Genomic DNA, 11,332 nt, shown 5'->3' with positions numbered 1-11,332 from the left:
ACCAGGGCCCTCCTCGTTCCCCATTGATTTCCCCAGCCTGGGGAACAGTGTCCCACAAGGGAAGGACTAGGAGCCCCCTTGCTGGAACCTTTCCAAACACACTGGAGACGGCTCTGGAGAAGCCCCTGCCTGGCCTAAGAGTGAGGGGCTCTTGGGGGCTGTTTGCAAAGGAAATCCCCCTTTGGAGATAGTCTCTCCCCGTTTCTGCCTCTCCCCAGACAGACAGGGGAAGCCACCGAGGAACCCGAATGCCACTCACTTGCTCTCAGTGATGGGATAATGGATGGCGGATGTTCAGGGTCAGCAGACGTCCCTCGCCCTCCTCCTCACTCTCCAAGCCCAAGGCAGGCTGGAGAGGGTGGTGACCTGAGGAGCTACCCTGCCCAGCCAGCAGGCAGGGTGATGACACGAGGGTGATCGACTGGCTGTGAAAACAAGAATCTGTCTTATTGCCAAGGGACAGAGAAACTCAGCCAGCAGCAGGGGGGTGCAGAACACGGCCCTAGGGCGGAGGTGACAGCACCTCCGGGATCCTGACATCCCAGCACTTTACACACCTTCCTGGAGCCTCCCAAAACCACTGGGCTGTAGCCATGGGACCCCAACCCTACTGATGGCAAACGGACCTCAGCTACTAGCTCAGGGTCACACTGAGTGTCAGAGCCATGGATGGACCCCTTCACTAACCACTGCCGCACACTCCCTCCCACAGCTGGCAATTGCAACCAGGCCCTAATGTCTGGTCCCCCTGACTTTGAGAGGGAGTGTCACTCCTGCTTCCATTGCTGTCTATTGATCTGTGTGACTTTGGGCAAGTTGCTCCCCCTCTCTATGGCTCTCTGGGACTCACATCCCTGAATGGGCTTTAAAAAAGACAATGGTTAAAGTTTGGCCCCAACTAGTTCTTGTTTCTCGAGACTAGCCATTTTAGCGAAGTTTAGAATTCTTGACATTCATCACCTGGAAACACCCCTTTCTCCTTCGCAGACGGCCTTAACATCCCTTATCTCACCCAGGCTCCCTGCTGCCTGGAGTAAGAGAATTGACCCTGTTCCCATTGGACCTACCCAAGGTGTCACACAGCAAAGTGGTGACAGAGCCAGAAAGAGAAGACGACAGTCCTGACTCCTGTTCGAACTAACAGACAACAACCCCCCGGAGGCAGGGATAAAGCCCAGGAAATCAGGTGTGAACATTTTCATGGAAACCGTTTTCTGTCAGAAAATCCATTCAGACGAAACCACTTTGTTTCTTGAAATCATAAGAAGTAGGATGAAATTTGTTTGCAAAAATATTTGTTTGCAAAACAAGAGCATCTCCTGTTTGTCACAGTGCATTCAACTGTCTCGTTGTACACAAAGGGGAGACACTATGATCTAGCAAAAAGAAAAAGGAGTACTTGTGGCACCTTAGAGACTAACCAATTTATTTGAGCATAAGCTTTCGTGAGCTCCAGCTCACTTCATCGGATGCATCTGTAGCTCATGACAGCTGTAGCTCACGAAAGCTTATGCTCAAATAAATTGCTTAGTCTCTAAGGTGCCACAAGTCCTCCTGTTCTTTTTGCGAATACAGACTAACACGGCTGTTACTCTGAAACCAACTATGAACTAGAAAATTAGATGAGATGCTTCAGTCTGAGCAAAGTAGTTGCTGCTCTTCACAATTTCAAAAGAATAAAATACAAAACCAATAGAATATTAGGTCATAATCGGATATGGCTCAGTGTGATAGGACACCTCCTATTCTGCACTGCTCCGAGTGACACTCTTCAGTGGATCCCCAGCATCCACCCATGGCGAGGTAGGTGGGAGAGGATTGTTATTCGTTCTTGACAGAAGGAGAAACGAAGGCTGAGAAAGGAGCAGGGACTTGTCTTAGCTGATGCAGCCAGTCAGTAGCAGAGTTGCTCTCAAATGAGCTACAGACCAACAATTGTTCATAGTAATTATTCAGCAAGTATTTGAGAAGAATTGGAATGTTGGAGAGGATCACGAACTGCTCCGAGACAATGAATGGAGAGCAGCATCCACATTGGTCAAACATGTAACTGGTTGTGACTTATTTGCTTGGTCATAAAAGAGAACAACAAAGACTAGAGTTTCCTCCCTGTCAATAGCCCCCTCCTCAGCCAATCAAGGTTGAGACTTTGAGGGGTGGGAGGCTAAGGGTTCTCAACAAATAGCCCAAAGAATGGCCCTGGTTACCACCGAGGCGATCACTCTCAGAGCACTATTCCAGTCTCACCTCTCTGTGTGGGCCTCCCACAACCCCGCCCCCCCTCGTCCGGCCCCCGCTCCGCACACAGAGCTCCTGGTGATGGGAGGAGAGCAGAGGAAAAGGAAAAAGGAAGCAAGAAGAGAAAAGTAGGAGGGACAGAGAAAAAGGGAAAACAAAAAGGAGAAACCCCAATGTCCCCAGTGATTCTAAGGGACAAAGTCCTAGGTCGGAAATAAAATACTGCCCCCACAATCTAATGTTTTCCTTTCCCAAAAATCAGCCGGCACCTGACGGATCAGACTGAACAGGTTCCAAACCTCTCCGAGGCTCTTACCTTCTATATAGGGACGTCTGCTTTTGAGTAAAACCACTAAAAGAAAAGGAGAAAACTCCGAAGAGGGTCCTCCTTGCTCTCACGAATGTGAAAGTGAATGCTCTCTCAGTCCTCCAGGAGAGACCTCGAGAAGGAGACGTGCTGAAGCAAAGCCACAGGGATCTCCGAGCTTGCCCCTGTCCTGCACCCCTGTCCTGCCTGGCTGATGTCAAGATCTCTCTGTGAGATCATCGCCTCCCCACCACCTTTGTCCAATAGGCTGAGGTCCTGCCAAAGGCCCTTGTGATGTCACTGCCACACCCACCGCTCCCTTGCAGTGCTGATGTCCTGCCCCTGTCCAGCCACACTGGATGTTTGAGCTGCTTCCTCTGGATCATCCCACTCAATGACTCTTCCTTGTGAGGTGAAACCAACTACACAGTCGAACACAGAGGTTCTTCCCCAGGCCGCAATTAGGTTTTCACAAGTTAGTTGACTTTATGGCCAGAAGGAACCGTTAGAGCATTTAATCTGATCCCCTGCGTATCCTAAGGTCTCCTGTATGTCAGAAGAGCTGGGCTTTTCTTTTACTCAGCGTTTTCCAGAAAGGAATCTAGTCTTTATTCAAAGTGATCAAGAGATGGAGAAGCCATCATTTCTCTTGGTTCTTTGTGCCAATGACGAACCACCCTCTTACAAATCTGGGTCTTATTGTCATTATACTTTTTCTGATTTCTGCTTCCATCCATGGGGTCTTGTCATGCCTCTGCTACATAAAAAGAGCCATTTACACTCAACATTTTCTCTCCATGAAGTCAAGCAACTCACCTCTCCTTCTTCTTTTGTATATACTAAACAGATTGAGCTTTTTCAATGTCTCATTAGAAGGCATCATCCCCATCACTCACTTACAAATCTTTTCTGTACCCTCTCCAATTGTTTTAACATAATATTCAAAATGTGGACACAAAAACTGGATTCAACATTCCAACATCAGTCTCACCAATGCTCTTTCACTTCCCTTTCCATCCTCACTACTCTATCCAGCCAAGAATGGCTTTAACCTTTTTTAACACAGTTTCACACTGACAGATCATGTTGAGGAGCTCGTCCACTATGGCCCCGAAATCCTTTTCAGGGTCAATGCTTTCCATCGGATTGTCCCCCATTCTGTAGGGTGCCACCTGACTCCTTTGTTACTGGAGCTATGGGGTTGCATTTGGCTTTATTAAAACCTAATTCTTTAGTAAGTGTTTTAGAAGAACTAGCCCATTAGAGAGAGAATCGTGAATTACTCAAAGACAATGAATGGAGAAAAGCGGCAAGAGCAATCAAATACATGTTTGGTTGCAGCCTATTTCCTTGGTCTTAAAAGAGGGTAACAAAGACCTGAGCCTCCTCCCTCACAATAGCCCCAAGCTCCCCCAATCAGCATTGAGACTCTGAGAAGCAGAAAGCTGAGAGTTCTCACCAGATGTCCCGGGTCACCACCGGAGGGAGTCACTCTTAGAGCACCATTCCAGCCACATGTCTTTGGGAGGGCCTCCCGCAATGAGAGTTGGAATGCAACCCCCCCCCGCCCTCCCTCCATCCCCAACTCCACATGCACAGACAGGTCCTGGTGGTGAAAGGAAAGCAGGGGAAAGGGACAAAGATGCAAGAGAAGATGAGAAAAGAGGGAGAGACAGGAAAGGGGAAAACAAAAAGGAGAAACCCCTACGTCCCCAGTAATTCTAAGGGACAAAGTCCTAGGTCGGAAATAAAATATTTCCCCCACAATCGAGTCTTTTCCTTTCCTAAAAATCAGCCGGCACGTGATAGATCAGACTGAACAGGTTCCAAACCTCTCCGAGGCTCTTACCTTTTCTATAGGGACGTCTGTTTTTGAGCAAAACCACTACAAGAAAAGGAGAAAACTCCGAAGAGGGTCCTCCTTGCGCTGACGAACGTGCAAGTGAATGCTCTCTCAGTCCTCCAGGAGAGACCTCGAGAAGGAGACGTGCTGAAGCAAAGCCACAGGGATCTCCGAGGTTGCCCCTGTCCTGCACCCCTGTCCTGCCTGGCTGATGTCAAGATCTCTCTGTGAGATCATCGCCTCCCCACCACCTTTGTCCAATAGGCTGAGGTCCTGCCAAAGGCCCTTGTGATGTCACTGCCACACCTACCCCTCCCTTGCAGTGCTGATGTCCTGCCCCTGTCCAGCCACATTGGATGTTTCAGCTGCTTCCCCTGGATCACCCCACGCAATGAGCGTTCATTGTGGGCTCAAGCCCAACACAGTAAAACATCAGAGGCTTCTCCCCATGCTACGCTCAGTTTTTCATACATGAGCAGACTTTTTGGACAGAAGAGACAATTAGAGCATGCCATCTCACCCCCTGCATATCACATGCTTTCTGGAGAGCATAGTAGCTAGTTTTTGACTACACACATTCCAGAAAGGCATCTCGTCTTCATTAGAAGACATCAAGAGGTGGGGAATTCCCACCACTTCCCTTTCTAGTTTGTTCCTTTGGTGATTCATCCTCACCGTTGAATATGTGTGCCCTCTTTCGAATACGAATTGGTCTCTTTTGAGTTTCCAGCCACTGGGTCTTGTTATTCTTTTCTCGGCTAGATTAATGAGCCCTTTCATACCCGATATTTTCTCTCCCTGAAGTCACTTCAACACTTCAATGACGTCACCTCCCGATCTTTTTTATCATCTAAACAGGCTGAGCTCTTTCAATAGCTCATTTACAGGCATTTTTCTCCAGCCCACAAAACGTTTCATTGCTTTTTGCTGCCCCATCTCCAATATTTCCAAATCTTTTTTCAAAGGTGGACGCCAAAACTGAAGGCAGGACTCCATGATCCGTCTTCCTCATGGTGTGTCACCTCCCTATGCTCCTCACTGCTCTTTTCATACATCTAATGATGGCTTTAGCCCTGTTCACCACAGCATCACCCTGGGTGCTCATGTTGAATGGCTTGCCTAGCATGGCCCTAAATCCTCTTCACACTCAGTGCTTTCCTGGATACACTTCCCCACTCTGTAGGTGTGGCCTGCATGCTTTGTCGCTAGCTATAGGACCCTTCATTTGGTTCTTTTCCAACTTGTTTTCTTTGAATGGCTCCAGCTTCTCAAGGGATCCGATTGCTCTGTGTCACTGCCCTCTCCTCATCATTAATTTCCACTCTGCTACTATTTTATCACCCACCAATGTTAGCAGCAGTGATTTTTTATTTGTGTTGCAGTTCTATTTGGGGGGAGAGATAGCTCAGTGGTTTGAGCATTGGCCTGCTAAACCCAGGGTTATGGGTTCAATTCTTGAGGGGGCCATTTGGGTAAAAAATTGGGGATTGGTCTCTCTTTGAGCAGGGGGTTGGACTAGATGACCTCCTGAGGTCCCTTCCAACCCTGATATTCTATGATTCTTTGATATTTATTTTCAAGAATTAGTCCTTGAATTATTTTCAAGAATTAGTCCTTCGTATCCCTCGTGCTCAGAACGTGCTCCAAACAGCACAGCGAGAAAAGGCCGCCCAGCCCAGCTGTGCCCTAGGGGCTAAGCACAGAACAAACGTAGGGAGCTTGTGTCATCCACAGCTTCTGAACAACATGTGGGGGTCATCAGCTTACAAATACACTCTAGACCGGTAGCGTAGACAGGCCCCAAATGTATCTAAGTTTACCACCTTGCAAAACAGGAGAGAAAGAAACATAACCTTGAGTAGTTTTATTTTATAGTTGTGGAAATTGAGGCACACAGAAGCAAAGAGATTCGCTCATGGTCAAAAAGCCAGGAAGAGAAAACGGCAGATCTGCTGATAGTCAGTCCTGGGCCCTAGCCGTGTTTGTCCTGGCCTCTCTGCTTCAGCTCCAGTAACAACCCGAGTCGAGGTTTTCTTCTTCTCTGTGTCCTTTAACTTCACGTCACTGGAGAAGAAAGATTTTTTCTGACCAGCTGGCTCTAATGCATGGAGATGTCTTTCCAGAAGTCGTGCTCTGGCTCAGTCCCACGTAGCAGGTTTTCTGGAGGAAGCACTCGGTGACGTTCTAGGGCTTGTGTTACACAGAAGATGGATAGAATGGTCCTTTCTGACCTTCAATTATTTCTTTCGCTAGGAGGATAATGCTGGACATTTTCTCTCATTCACTTTCCTTTGGAATAATTTCAATCCAGTCCAAAGGATTTCCTCTTCCATTGTGTCTTCAGCACCTTTCCTAGCAAACAGTTACTGTTCGAGCACAGGTTTCCAGTTTCAGGCTGTCCCAGGGTGAGATGGCCATGAAAGGGGTAGTAGCTCAACTGAACCTATCCCCAGGTGAAGGGAATAAGTGCAGGGGTCACATGAGAAGGAGCAGCATGGAACTAGGATCCAAGCCTGTTGGACGATATAAGAACAGCCTGTGCTCGGCCAGGAGAGAGACCCACAATGGAAACAGGCCTGGGAGGGGCTTGGATAGTCCTTTCAAGTCAGTTTCGGTACACAGTAGGGGATGGAACAGCCAAGCTGCTAGGGTTGGGAGCTGAGCCTATCATTGTCACTATCATTGACCCCATTTTAGAGGTGTGGAAACTGAGGTCCAGAGAGGGGTCTGGCCTTAACCTGAATCTGAGCCTGGGTTTACTATGTGTGTAGAATCTGTCGACTGTGTGGTTCCTCCATCTTCCTCAGAGACACCTGGTGCCGACTGCTGCTGGAGACAGGATTCTGGTGTAGTTGGGCCCTGGATTTGATCCAGCCTGGATCAGCGTCACTATGTTGCAGTGACAAAATTGAGGCAGCAGACTGAGTAGCCCCATTATAGACACTAAACCAAAGCAAAATTGGAGGCGGATTTAAGCAACTTTTTACACATCAGTTTCATTTCTCTCCTCAGACAGACAAGGTTTAATTTCTGCCTACGTTCCCCACCCCTCCAAATCACCCAAAACAAGCCAATCTGCTTTGGGTTGGCACCAGTCCATGTCCGTCATGCCAGTGGCCGACCGCTAGTACAGCCGTAATACCACCGGACCCCCAAAAGACCCCCCTCAACAGCGCACCACCCCACCAGAAATGCCCCAAGCATCACTGGCCAACAGCGGTGGTGCTGTGCATGCCACTCCCTCCCCCCACAACCCTCAAACCCAGCCTGGCCACTCCCCAGTCCTCCCCGGCCCCAACTTGGCACAAGCTATGCTGCAGCCCCCCCCAGCTTTGCAACCCCCTGTCACCCACTGCCTGCGTTCCCCCCTCCCCCATGCAGGTGCAACACCACCACCAGAAATGCACCAACAGAAAGATCACTGACCACAGCCCACTGTTATCAGCTCGCCCAACCCCCCGAGCAGTCCAGGCAGGAGGCAGGCGGTGGGGAGAGAGTAGGCATTGCAGGGCACGGACACACACACATGCATGCATGCAACACTCTCACCGCGAGGACCTCACTTAGGGAAGACGAACCCAACCCACGGCTGACTGAGCTGGATTCCAGGTTCCCTCCTTCATCTTTAATGCCCTATCGGGCTGACCTGTCGCACTGGCCTCTCCCCCATTGGCCCTGGGCACTGTCAGTCTCAGAGTCCTGGTTTCTTCCCCTCTCCTTGCTTTGGGTGTTGGGAGAGGGATTGGGCAACAGGGAGCCAATCATGTTCTCCGGCAGGACATTTAAAAAAAAAAAAAAAAAAAAAAGCAGCCAAAAAAGCCCCCAAAGAAGCCACATGAAAAACGCCCTGTTGGGGTTAAGCCACATCTTAGATCCCTGTGACACTGTCTGCAGGGAGCCATGGCTGCAGTGAATCCTCTGAAAAGCTTCCGAGATGAAGCAACTTGCTCCATCTGTCTGAGTTTTTATAAGGATCCCGTGTTTTTAGATTGCGGGCACAGTTTCTGCCAAGCCTGCATCGCCCAGTGCTGGGAGGTATCGGATACAGCTGTCTCCTGTCCTCAGTGCAGAGAGACCTTTCCCCAGAGGACCCTCAGGCCGAACAGACAACTGGGGAACTTTGTAGAAATAGCCAAGCAGCTGAGTTTCCAAACAGCAGCAGGAGAAGTTGGTGCAAGGTGCACCAGGAGCCTTTCAAACTCTTCTGTAACCAGGACCAAATGCTCATCTGTGTGATCTGCAGAGAGTCCCGGGCTCACCGTACTCACAGGGTGGTCCCCACAGAGGAGGCTGCCCAGGCCTAGAAGGTAGGAATCTGCTGTGCAGGGTAATTACTTCGGTTTGGGCATGTTTGCAATTTGTATTACAATAGCTCCTAAAGGCACCGAGATCAGGGCCCTTGTTGTGCGAGGCTCTGTGCAAACACACAGACAGTCTAAACCAGTGGTCCCCAAATTTTTCCCCTCAGGCTCTCCCTTACCCTGGCTATGGCCCCCTACCCGCAGCTGCGGTTAGGAGCTGTGATTGGGGCCACAGTCAGAGGCTGGGGCCACAGCTGTGGGGGTGTCTTGGGGTTGGAAGTGGGGCTGCCGGGAGTCGGGGGCTCAAACTGGGTTTGGGAGCAGAGCCAGGGTCAAGACTGGGGCTGGGAGTGGAGCTGGGGTAGGAGCCAGGGCCAAGGGGGCCATAGCAGATCTGAGGGGCACTCCCTTCCTGCCCCTTGTGGGGGCTGGTCTTGGCCCTGCCATGCTCCCTCAAATGTTCCTCCATGCTCCAGTTTGGGGACCACTGATGTAAACAGTCAAGATAGACAAAGGCTGGGGATTCTGAAAGGTACTTAAGGTGTCTATACCCCAGATTTAAGTGGATAAATCTGGAGTTTAGGCACCTAAATGCCAGTTTTCGGCTCCACTGCAATCCCCAGAATTCCTGTAGGAGCCCAAAAAGAAAAGGAGTACTTGTGGCACCTTAGAGACTAACCAATTTATTTGAGCATAAGCTTTCGTGAGCTACAGCTCACTTCATCGGATGCATAAAAGTGGAAAATGCAGTGAGAATGTTTTTATACACACAGAGCATGAAAAAATGGGTGTTTATCACTTCAAAAGGTTTTCTTCCCCCACCCTACTCTCCTGCTGGTAATAGCTTATCTAAAGTGATCACTCTCCTTACAATGTGTATGATAATCCACTTTTATGCATCCGATGAAGTGAGCTGCAGCTCACGAAAGCTTATGCTCAAATAAATTGGTTAGTCGCTAAGGTGCGACAAGTACTCCTTTTCTTTTTGCGAATACAGACTAACACGGCTGCTACTCTGAAACCTGTCATTATGGAGGAGCCCAGACTCACTCAGTGCCTGTGTATTCAGGGTACAACTTCTTTCAGTGCCTGTGTTTCTGTCTCTGGGCATGTGCACAGCTACCCCCCATGGCATCTGGCTGCCTGTCTCCTGGCCACACCCAGAGCAATCCATGAGCTGGGGAAAACCAGGCATTCTGCTTCTCTCCTCTACGGGGCCTGATCTGGTGGGCATGCTCGGAGACAAATCAAAGGAGTGGGAGGGAAACAGAGGCACAGACGCGGCAGTGACTTAACCAAGCTCACAAAGCAGCTCAGTAGGAGAGCCAGGAATTAAACCCTGGCCTCCCCATGCCCATCCTAGTACCCTAGCCACTAGACCACACCGCCTCTCATCACTCCTGTCATGCAGTTCTCTACCGTCACATTACCAACATCTCAGCACAGCTGCAGACTGGAGGCGTAGCGCCCCAGCTTGAGCATTTCACAGCTGATGACCGCTGCTTTCAGGCGAGCCACAGGAAAATAACACATGGTCAGCAGTGTTCTCAAGGAGTTTGTTCTCTGCTACTTTCTGACGCATAAGGTGCCCTGAAAGATTTCTGTTTAAGAAACAAAGGTTAATCTGCGTAACTTTTTCCTCAAGGAAAAACCAGGATGATGAATTCCCGTTTTCCCGGGTTTGCTGAAGGATGGTCACTTCGCTGCTCCTGAAGCAGAAATCATGGGCGACGGGTATGACGGGCCAGGGGAGGCACAGCCCTGCCTGTCCCCCTCCACCCCCAGACTCCCTCTTGCTTCCTGCCGGGGATCTGCAGCTCTTCCCCCGTGGCTGGTCTGGGGGGGCCTGTGGCAGAAGGGGCTGGACTGGGGGTTAGCCTCCCTGAACCAGTGGCTCACGTCCTGCCCATACAATCTTTGAAGTTTTGCAACCTTCTAGGGCCCATGAAGCCCAAGTGGATTGGAACCTTAAAAAGCCTGTTGGACAGAGCAATCCCCTCGGGGCAGAATCCGCTGTGCTGTACGCCACTCTAGCTGTAAGGACGAAGTGGGCTGTAGTAGTGCCACAATAAGATTAAAGGAAGAAAATGGCTGATTCCCAGGACCATGTTGAACAAGCCCTTTCCCCCATGCTGAACAATCGAGCACAATATTTATGCACCTTGTGAGTGTGTTGGATTTTTAACCAGGAGTCTCTTTCTCCCAAGTGTTCATTAGGCACCGGAGTTTAATGTACTATTTTTTTTTAAAAGTGTGTTAAACATTCTTACCAAAACTCCCTTCCCTTTAAGTTGCTCAGCTTTAACTCTCTGATGTCCAGCTTTCTTCATATAGTTTTCTCTGTCATTGCCTGGGAGCAGGGCACCCTACCCTACACTGCTGCAAAATGGATACGACTTCAACCCTTTGTCCTGCAGCACTTGGAGTATTTGCTGGAGGCAAAGGGCTGTTCTAGACAGAGTCCCTAGGTCTCTATATTAGGTCTAGTGCCCCCAAAGGCCTCTCTCTTCCCTGGCAGCATGACATATACAGCATAGAAAGAAAGTAAGCAGGGCTGAGAATGGGGCCTGAGATGCCCAGCTGCCATGAAATGAACGGGAGCTGTGCTTTTAAATCCTCTCTGTGGCTCTGCAACACCTCACC

The 11,332-nt window shown here is 49.6% G+C and overlaps 1 pseudogene; it reads left to right on the top strand.

The window, feature by feature from the left end:
• Nucleotides 1–8,288: 8,288 nt before the first annotated feature.
• LOC144274937 (zinc finger protein RFP-like) overlaps nt 8,289–11,332 on the top strand; it is a 35,579-nt pseudogene continuing 32,535 nt past the window's right edge.

Source organism: Eretmochelys imbricata, chromosome 14 (genome assembly GCF_965152235.1).
Source record: "Eretmochelys imbricata isolate rEreImb1 chromosome 14, rEreImb1.hap1, whole genome shotgun sequence".
Lineage (NCBI taxonomy): Eukaryota > Metazoa > Chordata > Testudines > Cheloniidae > Eretmochelys > Eretmochelys imbricata.
Note: the sequence above shows the minus strand (reverse complement) of the source record. Positions and strands in the feature narration are given on the sequence as shown.